Source organism: Trichosurus vulpecula, chromosome 7 (genome assembly GCF_011100635.1).
Source record: "Trichosurus vulpecula isolate mTriVul1 chromosome 7, mTriVul1.pri, whole genome shotgun sequence".
Lineage (NCBI taxonomy): Eukaryota > Metazoa > Chordata > Mammalia > Diprotodontia > Phalangeridae > Trichosurus > Trichosurus vulpecula.
In genome coordinates, this window is record NC_050579.1 from 232877184 (window position 1) to 232889012 (window position 11829).

The window sequence follows — 11829 nt, forward strand, 5'->3', positions numbered from 1 at the left end:
GTGGTTTGACATTTCCTTCTCCAACTCACTTTACAGATAAGGAATCTGAGGCAAACAGGGTTAAGTTCCTTGCCCAGGGTCGCAACACTACTATATATCTTAGGCCAGATTTGAACTTACAAAGATGAGTCTTCCTGACTCCAGGACTAGCACTCTATCCACTGTGCCACCCAGCTGCCCCCTTAATCAGGGCTAGGAACAGAAGAATCACATCTAATGCTTGTGCCCCAATGAAAAGAACTTCCTCCCTTATCATGGTCAAGGTGAGACTTCTGCCTCTACCAATAGACAATACCTATGAAATCATGGTTCTAGTTTAAATCCCTACATTTTTATGTTGGTGTAATAGTTCAAATCACTTGAAATACATTACAAAGAGTGTAAGCAGAATTTCTTTGTGCCCGTCATAGGTGATTGTCCTATAACAGAATATGGCAGTTTCTCCTGGCCTGTTTGCCCTAGCCCTAAGTATATGAAACTCTACTGATGAGATAGAAGTTCATTTGGTACCAGTGATTAAGTCTGTGCTACATCCAGATACATGGAACCACTTTTAATAAATGAAGATTATCAATAGGCTAGCAGAGGTGGAAAAGGCAGTCATGCAGCTAGGTCCCAATTAGTGTAAATAATAGATCATGTACAGTGGTCACATTATTTAATTTGCTCTGCATATTTCTATTGTGCTGGAGCCAATGACCACATTTTATATAACTATAACTTCAAATAATACCATGGGCATTAAATCCAACCAATGATATTCACCTATAGACATTGGAACATATTCTGCCTTAAGCCTAACTCACCTCAGGCCATATTGCCTGACTCAGAGGTAGGATTATTGGGAGCAATCATCTTCCTAGCTCCAGAGACCCAGCAGACCCATGGAGCTAGAAGGGAAAGTTGTCCCAATTCTTCTTTTGGACAGGCTTAGTCTATCCTTTTAGTGGCAATGTGTACTCTTCTATTCAAGCACAATCGTGCTAGTGCTCATGTAAACCAGGATCACAGGAACCAGTGCCTCAGGGAGAAAGGAATTTGATCCAACTGCATTTGTGAAATCCATTTTAAAAGATACCCCAGCCTGCTATGTTTTTGAGGGGAAGTGGTGCATATGGATCAACACTGGATCCAAAAGAGAGAAGGGTGGTGTACACCTGACAAACTGCTCTTTCTGGATTTCTAATGTATAGTATACCCACAGAAATGCAATCTTGTGAAATGGGCAGAAAGGATGTTTCACAGAAAGTATCTGTGGTTCCACTGACACAGAGAATTCTAAGATGTTGAAACTATAAGACAGATTGGAACCCTCTCTGAGCCTCATAGCCTTAGAGAGTCGTCTAAATCAATCACTCAATCAATAGACATTTAGTAAGTGCCTACTGGTACTATGCGCTACACACTGCTAAGTTCTGGGGATACAAAAAGAAGCAAAGGACAGTTCCTGCCCTCAAAGAGTTGTAATTTAATGGAGGAGACAAAATGCAAATAAATCGATAAAAAGCAAGCTACATACAGGCTAAATAGGAAATAATTAAAAGAGGGAAAGCACTGGAATTAAGAGTGGTTAGGGAAGGCTTCCTGTAGAAGGTGAGATTTTAGGAGGTCTGGTGGGACTTAAAGGAAGCCAAGGAGGCAGTAGAGCAGTAATGGAGTAGTCAGAGTAGAGGCGTGAGAACATTTCAGGCATGAGGGATAGGCAGAGAAATGCCCGAAGATGAGAGAAGGAGTAGCTTGTTCATAAAATGGCCAGGAGGCCGGTATCACTGAATCAAAGAAAATGTGTTGAATAGTTAAGTGTAAAAAGAATGAAAAGATAGGTGAGGGCTATGTTATAAAAGGCTTTGAATGCCAAGCAGAGCATTTTATATTTGCTTCTGGAGAGAGCAGGAAGCCACTAGAGTTTATTGGGTAGGGATGTAATATCAGGATTGAAGCTGCATTCGAAACTTAACCAGGTACTGAATTCCAAACTAGCAACAATGAAATAAGAGTAATAATACAATACAATAATACAATAAACAATACAAAAATATAATAATAATACAATATATAATAATGATATAATACAGTAATACAATATTTAGTAGTACAATACAATGATACAATATAATACAATAATAATACAACTTTATATCAGATTGCTAAAAGATTTCGTACGTTTCAGAGAGGAAGTGTGGTTTAGTAGAAAGATCGCTAAACTTGAAATCAGAAGGTACAGGTTTGAGCTCCACATCCCATATGGGCAAGTTGATTAATGCTGAAGTCCATCTTTCTGAAACTCAGTTTCTTCATTTTTAAAGTGAGTATATTAATCCTACCTCTATATATCTTGCAGGATGGAAATGAAGAAAGTCTTTAATAAAACCTGAAAATAATTAAAAATATAAGATGACTTTTCCAAAGAGGCAGTGTGCCTTAAGTCAGAAGGACTTTGGTACAAGTCTTACCTCTGACATACACTGGTTACGTGACCCTGGGTAAGCCATTTAACTTCTCAATACCCTGACATTGGAGGCAGTTTCTTCACTTAGGAGTTACCTATACCAGTGGAATCATCAGTCTATTCCCTACTCCTGTCCTATCATCTTATGACTTAACTGAGATTGATAACAACCTTTCACCAAATGATTTGTACAGAGCTTCAACCTAGAACATCCTCCTAAGACAGTCCACATGATAAGCCTCGACTTCAGAGTTTCTCATCCAGCATGCTTTCACAAAGGTGAGGTGTTACATCACAGGTATGAGAGTACAAACTAGAGGTATAGTTAGAAATTTTTATTCGAGGTGAGTGGTAGAAAAAGTGCTCAAGTTTGGGGAGCTGTGACAAAATGTGGGGGACACAATGTTAGAGTACTAGCTTGAGGCTGAAGTAGAATAGGAGTGAGCAAACTATGGGGGAGGAACTCAATCTTGGTGACATTTGGTAGTTTCCTATTTTAACTAATTATTCTTGCAAAGTAGATGCTAAAGTCTGTTATTTCTAGCTGCTGAAGAAATGCAAGTGCTGTTAGTACTATCTAAATTTGGCTTCCCGGGATAAAAGCCCTAATTTTTCTACCCTAGTTAACACTCTGGTGAATATAATGTCACTGGTCAATTTGTAGGGGTGTGTGTGTATGTGTTTATGGGGGGAAGATGAAGAGACAGGAAGGACGGAGAGGGAGGGACAGAGAGAGAGGCAGAGACAAAGACCGAATTGGGGATCATGCCTAAGATGTTACACAGAATAACACAATGTCAGAACTCATAGAAATATTATGGATCATGCAGTCTAATCCCTTCATTTTACAGATGCCCAAAGAAAAGAAGGGACAATTCTTTAATCACACAGTTAAGGAGTGGAAGAGCCAAGACTAGAACCTAGGTCTTCTGATTCCACCATGTTCCTTCAGAGTCTGAAGCTCCAATGACCAAGCTGTCTAGGCTGGGGTGGGGAATCTGGGACCTTGAGGCCACATGTGGCCTTCTAGTTCATTATGTGTATAGCCTTTTGACTGACTCCAAATTTTACAGAACAAATCCTTTTATTTTATTTTTTTAACAAATTCTTTTATTAAGGGGATTTGTACTGTGAAGTTTAGATCCAGTCACCTGAGGACCTAGAAGGCCACAGTTCCCCCACACCATTGGTCTAGGCTTTCTGATTGGCTTTCCTGGGCTTAGGATCAAAGACCAAATTTTTTGTCCATTTGATCTAAACCAATTCCAGCACATTGGAAAATGAAGAAATGACAACAACAAAGAAAACAACAAATATGTGCCATAATTAGACTTTGTAGTTTCAATCTCAAATTTATATGCCTAAGAATCAAAAGGATAAGGCCAATAAAAATGAAATTTTATTGTGCTTCCCTATTGACCTATTACCCAATACATGCTTAAGTGTTTGATGAATTTAATTAAACTGCTTTACAGCCATTTCAGATTATATCACCCACCAAGAGCTTTTTGTCAAGGTTAATTCTTTAAATGTGTCTATTTTCATTTTTACATAGCTTATTTTTTATTTGAAGGTGTGAGGAAAAGTTTAAGCAGGATGCCTGTGACTACATAACTACAATTTAAAAAGTAAAGTAAAAAACCTGAGAGCTCTGCTTCTACTACCTCTCCTTGCTTCTAGTTTAGTCTTTACCCTCATAAACATGCCTGTTTCTCTCATGTCCCCATTTTACTCTTTGGAGAGGACTTGAATAGTCTCAAAGTGTGACTACAACTTCTTTTCTTTCTAATTATCCTTCAGAACTTTCTGTCTGACTCTGAGTAGCTGCCCTGGAGCTAGGTCCTGTTTCCTGTAAGAGTGGGGAAAATACAGCTGTCCACAGGACTACATTGATACTAGATGACTTTTTTAATTGAAGTAAAATGCTTCCCTGCAAGAGAGATGTGATATTTGGTCTCCTAGACACACAGCATGTTCCTGATAGAAAAAAATTACCTCTTCCTTTAGATATATTTAATGAATCTCTCTCTCTCTCTCTCTCTCTCTCTCTCTCTCTCTCTCTCTCTCTCTCCCCTTTTGAATGTGGCTGCACTGACATGGTCTAAGACAGCTTTTCCATAGAGTCTCTTTTAAACCTTCTAAGTGTCTATAAATATCAGAATAAAGTGCAATTCATGCTAATTTTATTCTCATTTAATTGATATTTTATATACAATTCTGGGCAATTTTAATATTTATGGAAAGTTGAACTTATACTTTAAATTTCAACTTTAATGATTCTAATTTGGATTGGTAAACTTAAAAGAAAAAGTGACACTTCTTAGTTTGAAAATTCTATATAAAAGCAGAATGATTAATGAAATTCCAATAAAAACATGAATATGAAAAGATTATTACATATACAAAATTCCTTACAAAATTACCAACTAATATAGTTTCCTTTGATTTTTCTATCACATATATGCCAAGACAAATCATGCTCAAGTGCTTTAGATGAAGAGAATATACTAACACTGGCCTTCCAAATTAAACTTTTACAAATTTTATGAACATTTCCATCGCAATAAATTGCATTGGGAATAATAGGATTACCTCTTCCCATTTTTAGCTTCAGAGGAATAAATGGAACAATTCAACTCAGTACTAATTAACAATGAAATTCCCCTTCACTGATGATCATGGCAATCTTTCAGGTCTACCATGTTGCTTACTTGTATGGTCATAAAAACACATGGGAATAGTGAAGTTTTGACATGGAAATAAAAAGTTCATCATTTACCACTGATTTTCAAGGAAAAATGGAGCACCTGGCTTATATTTAGGAATTAGTAATTTCTGGATATTCAGGGATCTGGATGGAATAGTTTCATTTTTTGTTGTTCTTTAAAGCACACCTATTTACTGTTTGGGGCATATTATAGTTGTACCAGTTTGTGCCTTTGATTTTAAGTCAACATGGCCATGAACAGGATTTGTCAAACTATTTCTGGAAACTATTAAATTACGATTAGTTAGATGGCGGCTGGTAAGCAGGGAATAGTGTGAGCTCCCTATGGAGACCCTCCAAAAACTTATAAAAAATGGCTCTGAACCAATTCTAGAACGGCAGAACCCACAAAACAGCAGAGGGAAGCAGGGCTCCAGCCCAGGACAGCCTGGATGGTCTCTGGGTGAGGTCTATCCCACACGGAGTTCGGAGCTGGGAGCTGGGAACGGAGTGGAGCAGAGCCCAGCCTGAGTGGCGTGGACCATCCAGACCAGAAGCCGGGCGGAGGGGGCCCTAGCGCCCTGAATCAGTGAGCTGCGGCAGTTACCAGACCCCTCGACCCACAAACACCAAGGACTGCGGAGAAGGTTAGTGGGAAAAGCTGTGGGAGTGGAAGGAGTTCGCGGTTCAGCTTCCAGCCCCGGGGGCAGTGGAGGTGGGGCAGCTACAGCTGCTGTTACTTCCAACTCCAGGCCCACCTGGTGGGAGGAATTAAGTGGCGGATCAGAGCAGGGGTGCACAGCCTGCCGAAGATCTAAGCCCAGTTCGGGTTGGGGGTTCTTGGGGAAGGAGCAGTGCTGGTGTGGCAGAGTTGGCACCTCCCCCTCAAACGTGGAACATAGAACTCTGTAATCTACAAGCAGTCATACCCCACTGAAAAATTCAAGGGTCAAGTTAGTTGGCTGGGAATATGGCCAGGCAGCGAAAACGCACCCAGATTCAGTCTCAGACTTTGCATTCTTTCTTTGCTGACAAAGAAGACCAAAACATACAGACAGAAGAAATTAATAAAGTCAAAGAGCCTACAACCAAAGCCTCCAAGAAAAACAGGAACTGGTCCCAGGCCATGGAAGAGCTCAAAAAGGAGTTGGAAAAGCAAGTTAGAGAAGTAGAGGAAAAATTGGGAAGAGAAATGAGAAGGATGCGAGAAAACCATGAAAAACAAGTCAATGACTTGCTAAAGGAGACCCAAAAAAATACTGAAAAATACACTGAAGAAAGCAACACCTTAAAAAACAGACTAACTCAAATGGCAAAAGAGCTCCAAAAAGCCAATGAGGAGAAGAATGCCTTAAAAGGCAGAATTAGCCAAATGGAAAAGGAGGTCCAAAAGACCACTGAAGAAAATACTACTTTAAAAATTAGATTGGAGCAAGTGGAAGCTAGTGACTTTATGAGAAATCAGGATATTATAAAACAGAACCAAAGGAATGAAAAAATGGAAGACAATGTGAAATATCTGCTTGGAAAAACCACTGACCTGGAAAATAGATCCAGGAGAGATAATTTAAAAATTATTGGACTACCTGAAAGCCATGATCAAAAAAGAGCCTAGATACCATCTTTCAAGAAATTATCAAGGAGAGCTGCCCTGATATTCTAGAGCCACAGGGCAAAATAGAAATTGAAAGAATTCATTGATCACCTCCTCAAATAGATCCCAAAAAGAAATCTACTAGGAATATTGTGGCCAAATTCCAGAGCTCCCAGATCAAGAAGAAAATACTGCAAGCAGCCAGAAAGAAACAATTTGAGTATTGTGGAAACCCAATCAGAATAACCCAAGATCTGGCAGCTTCTACATTAAGAGATCGAAGGGCTTGGAATACGATATTCCGGAGGTCATTGGAGCTAGGATTAAAACCTAGAATCACCTACCCAGCAAAACTGAGTATCATGTTCCAAGGCAAAATATGGAGTTTCAATAAAATAGAGGACTTTCAAGCTTTCTCAGTGAAAAGACCAGAACTGAATAGAAAATTTGACTTTCAAACACAAGAATCAAGAGAAGCATGAAAAGGTAATCAAGAAACGGAAATTGCAAGGGACTTACTAAAGTTGAACTGTTTTGTTTACATTCCTACATGGAAAGATGATGTGTATGATTCATGAGACCTCAGTATTAGGGTAGCTGAAGGGAATATGCATATATATATATATATATATATATGTTTATGTATATATATAAGTGAATGTATATGTATGTATCTATGTGTATATGTATGTATGTGTATGTATGTGTATATTTATATATGTATGTTTTATATATATATGAGTGTATATATATATATGTAAAAGAGAGAGAGCAGACACAGGGTGAGTTGAAGATGAAGGGAAGATATCTAAAAGCAATAAAATGAAATTAAGGGATGAGAGAGCAACATACTGAGAGAGGGAGATAGGGAGAGATAGAATGGGGTGGATTATCTCGCATAAAGGTGGCAAGAGAAGCAGTTCTGTGGGAGGAGGGGAGAGGGCAGGTGAGGGGGGAATGAGTGAACCTTGTTCTCATCAGATTTGGCCTGAGGGGGAATACCATACATACTCAGTTGGGTATCTTACCCCACAGGAAAGAAGAGGGAGGAAGATAAAAAAAATAAAAGGGGGGGATGATGGAGGGGAGGGCAGATGGGGGTGGAGGTAATCAAAACAAACACTTTGGAAAGGGGACAGGGTCAAGGGAGAAAATTCAATAAAGGGGGATGGGTTGGGAAGGAGCAAAATGTAGTTAGCCTTTCACAACATGAGTATTGTGGAAGGGTTATACATAATGATACATGCGTGGCCTAGGTTGAAGTGCTCGACTTGTTAGGGAGGGTGAGTGGGAAGGGAAGAGGGGAGAGAATTTGGAACTCAAAGTTTTAAAAACAGATGTTCAAAAACAAAAAAAAAAGTTTTTGCAAGCAACTAAAAAATAAGATACAAAGGCAATGGGGCGTAGAAATTTATCTTGCCCTACAAGAAAGGAAGGGAAAAGGGGATGAGAGGGGAGGGGGGTGATAGAGGGGAGGGCTGACTGGGCAACAGGGCAACCAGAATATATGCCATCTTGGAGTGGGGGGGAGGGTAGGAATGGGGAGAAAATTTGTAATTCAAACTGTTGTGAAAATCAATGCTGAAAACCAAATATGTTAAATAAATAAATTTAATTAAAAATTAAATTCAAAAAAAAAAATAAAATAAAATAAAAAATAAAAAATAAATTACAATTAGTTGTCTGCCATGGTAGCAGAGGTAGAATTTGGTACAGAGGATAATGGATTGTGGATAGTAAATAGAGTTTTTCTTGAGGCTATGAAAACCTGGATTCAAATTCTTCCTCTCACACACACTGACTTTGTGATCTTGGGTAAATCATTTAACCTCTCTGCTACTCAATTTTTTCATCTGTAAAATGAGGAGTCTGAATCTGGTGGTCTCTTCCAGCTCAAAAATTAGACTTCAACAAAACACATCAGCAAGGCTAACATTCTGTGTAGTATTCCATACCCCCAATTCTCCATATCGTCAAAGAAAGGAAGAAGATATATTCTCATATCTTGTCTTTAGAACCAAGCTTAGTCATTGTTATTTCACAACATTCAGTATAATTTTTTTGCTCTCATTGTTCTATTATATTGTTAAAACCTTTGCGTATATTGCTTTCCTGAATGGGTAAGCCTCATTTTCCATCAGTTCATGTAAGTCTTTCCTTGCTTCTCTGTATTCATCACATTTATAATTTGTTTTATCATTGTTCAGTCATTTCAGCTGTGTCCAACTCTTCATGACCCTATTCGAGGTTTTCTTAGCAAAGATAGCATCTCTGGAATCAGGAAGAACCCGAGTTTAAATCTAGCTTCTGACATTTGCCATTGTGTGACCCTGTGCAATCCATTTAATCTTTCTGCCTCAATTTCCTCATCTGCATAATGAAGATGATAATAATACATAACTCACATGATTCTTGGAAGGGTAAATAGAGATTATAGGTGTAAGGTGCTTTGCAAACCTTAAGTGCTTCATAAATACTACTTATTTATTTTTGATTCACTGCAACATCAGTTTACCTGAAAAGTAGAGAAAATGATAAATAGCTCGTCAAAGGTTAAATGAGGATGTATAGAGGTCTATTTAAACAACATGATCAATAAGTCTTATATGTTTTTTGAGGGGAAGGATTAATTAATGGATTGAATCATGTTATATATGTATATGGAATGATTTGTAGAGAAAATATTAAAAGTTCCAAAAGGACAGGGATTATATCATAAATTATTTTTGCTTCTTTAAGTAGAAACTGGCACAAAGCTAGGCACATGGAAAGCATTATTTGTTGAACTGAAATTAAATTGAAGATAAAGATAGCATTAACTGAAGTAAATAAGTGAAATCAAATGCATGGAGACAGGAGACTGAGTATAGAGTTCAAGGAACTGCAAACAGCACTGTGAGATCATAGAGTGTATAAAGAGATACAAAGTATAAGAAGACTGGAAATATAGGAAGGTGTGCAATTATGAAGACTTTTTTAATTATCTAAAAGGGAGAAGATTTAATATTTGATTATGAAGATAATTATGATCAATTGTACTTTATTGAATCTGGAGGGTGGGGGCAGGGAGTAGTTCAATACAATCAGACTTTAGGTAGATTTCATTGACAGCTGAGTAGAGGATAGATTAGAATGAGGAGAAATGAAGCATGGAAAACAATCAGAAGGCTTTTACAATATTTCAGGCAAAAAGTTATGAGAATCCGACCTAGGATTGTGGCTTTGTGAGTAAAAACAAGCAGACACAGAAGAGATTCTGTGAAGGTAGAAAGGGCACAATCTGGCAACCAAGTGGATATGTGGAGTGAAGATATGGGAGCTGATTAGAGGATCAAGTGAGAACACTAGATCATTAGAACACTAATTGGATTATCAAGTGAGACCTGGTGAGAGTGAACTTTTTAAAAAATAACTATATTTTGACATAATTATTTTCCTTTGTAATCTTTTGTATTTTATTTAATGTGTTTCAAAACAGTGTTCTGAGAAGGTGCTCATAGGCTTCAACACAGTGCCAAAGGGGTCTGTTATTGTAAAGCCAATCACAGCAACACACCTGAGAACTGCTGCTGTGAATAATTTTAAGGGTCTAATTGCATAGTATAATGAACTGTCTATTCAGAACTAAACATTGTTCAATAAACTAAATCACAACATTCATAGCAACATCCTTAAGCAAAACATCATTCAGTAGCATTCAACAGCATCCTCCAAAATATTTGTTTACCTAAGCAAAGGACCTAGGGCAGGGTCTTCCCTAGCACAACATATCATCCTTAAAGGGTAGCAGAAAATAACACACACCATCCACCCCTAGGTCACAGCAAGTTACAATCTCCTCAGTCAATGCAGAGTGTCCAAGTAAAGTCCTCTTTTATCTTGACTTGGGGCTGACTTCCAAACCCCAGGGTTCCCTCTCAGTGGGCTGACGGCTCCCAGCTCTTGCCTGGATTCACACTCAGGCAGCTCTCTGCTCCTGCTCCTTGTCACAGCTCACAGGGACTGCTCCACTCCAAGTTTCTCCTGCTCTTACTTGACAGCAAGCTCCAGGGGCTCCTGTCCACATCTTCTGTTTCTGGGAAAGCAAAGCTTAACAGGGCTACAACAATATTTATATACATTACCAGCACCATCATCTCGATTCATGCATAAAGACCAACAGACAGGGCTTCTGTCTGAGAAATTAACACAGAACAACAGAGTACTGGCATCACAAACATTCTTTCTGTTAGGCCTCCCCACAAGCAAGTCCCTTAGCTCACTCACACTTACTTCTCTCTCTCCAACATCTCTTCCTTCAAGCAATATATACTGTTTTCAGTAAAAGACTCTTGATTCAATCAAAGACACGATTCAACCAAAAGCAGGACTCTATCAAAGGCACTTGTTTGGCTAAGTGCGGAGAAATACTCCAAAAGAAAAAACAGTAAAGTCTCACTTTGCTTGTCATTACACTTATACAAAAATTAAGCTTAAGATCCAAAAAGCTGGGGGGCGGAGCCAAGATGGCAGCTGGTAAGCAGGGACTAGAGTGAGCTCTGTACCCGGGTCCCTCCAAAAACCTATAAAAAATGGCTCTGAACCAATTCTAGAACGGCAGAACCCACAAAACAGCAGAGGGAAGCAGGGCTCCAGCCCAGGACAGCCTGGATGGTCTCTGGGTGAGGTCTATCCCACACGGAGCTCGGAGCTGGGAGCTGGGAGCTGGGAATGGAGCGGAGCAGAGCCCAGCCTGAGCGGCATGGACCATCCAGACCAGAGGCCGGGCGGAGGGGGCCCTAGCGCCCTGAATCAGTGAGCTGCGGCGGTTGCCAGACCCCTCGACCCACAAACACCAAGGACTGCGGAGAAGGTTAGTGGGAAAAGCTGAGGGAGTGGAAGGAGTTCGTGGTTCGGCTTCCAGCCCCGGGGGCAGCGGAGGTGGGGCAGCTACAGCTGCTGTTACTTCCAACTCCAGGCCCACCTGGTGGGAGGAATTAAGTGGCGAATCAGAGCAGGAGTGCAACAGCCTGCTGAAGATCTAAGCCCAGTCTGGACTGGGGGTTCTTGGGGAAGGAGGAGTGCAGGTCTGACACAGCT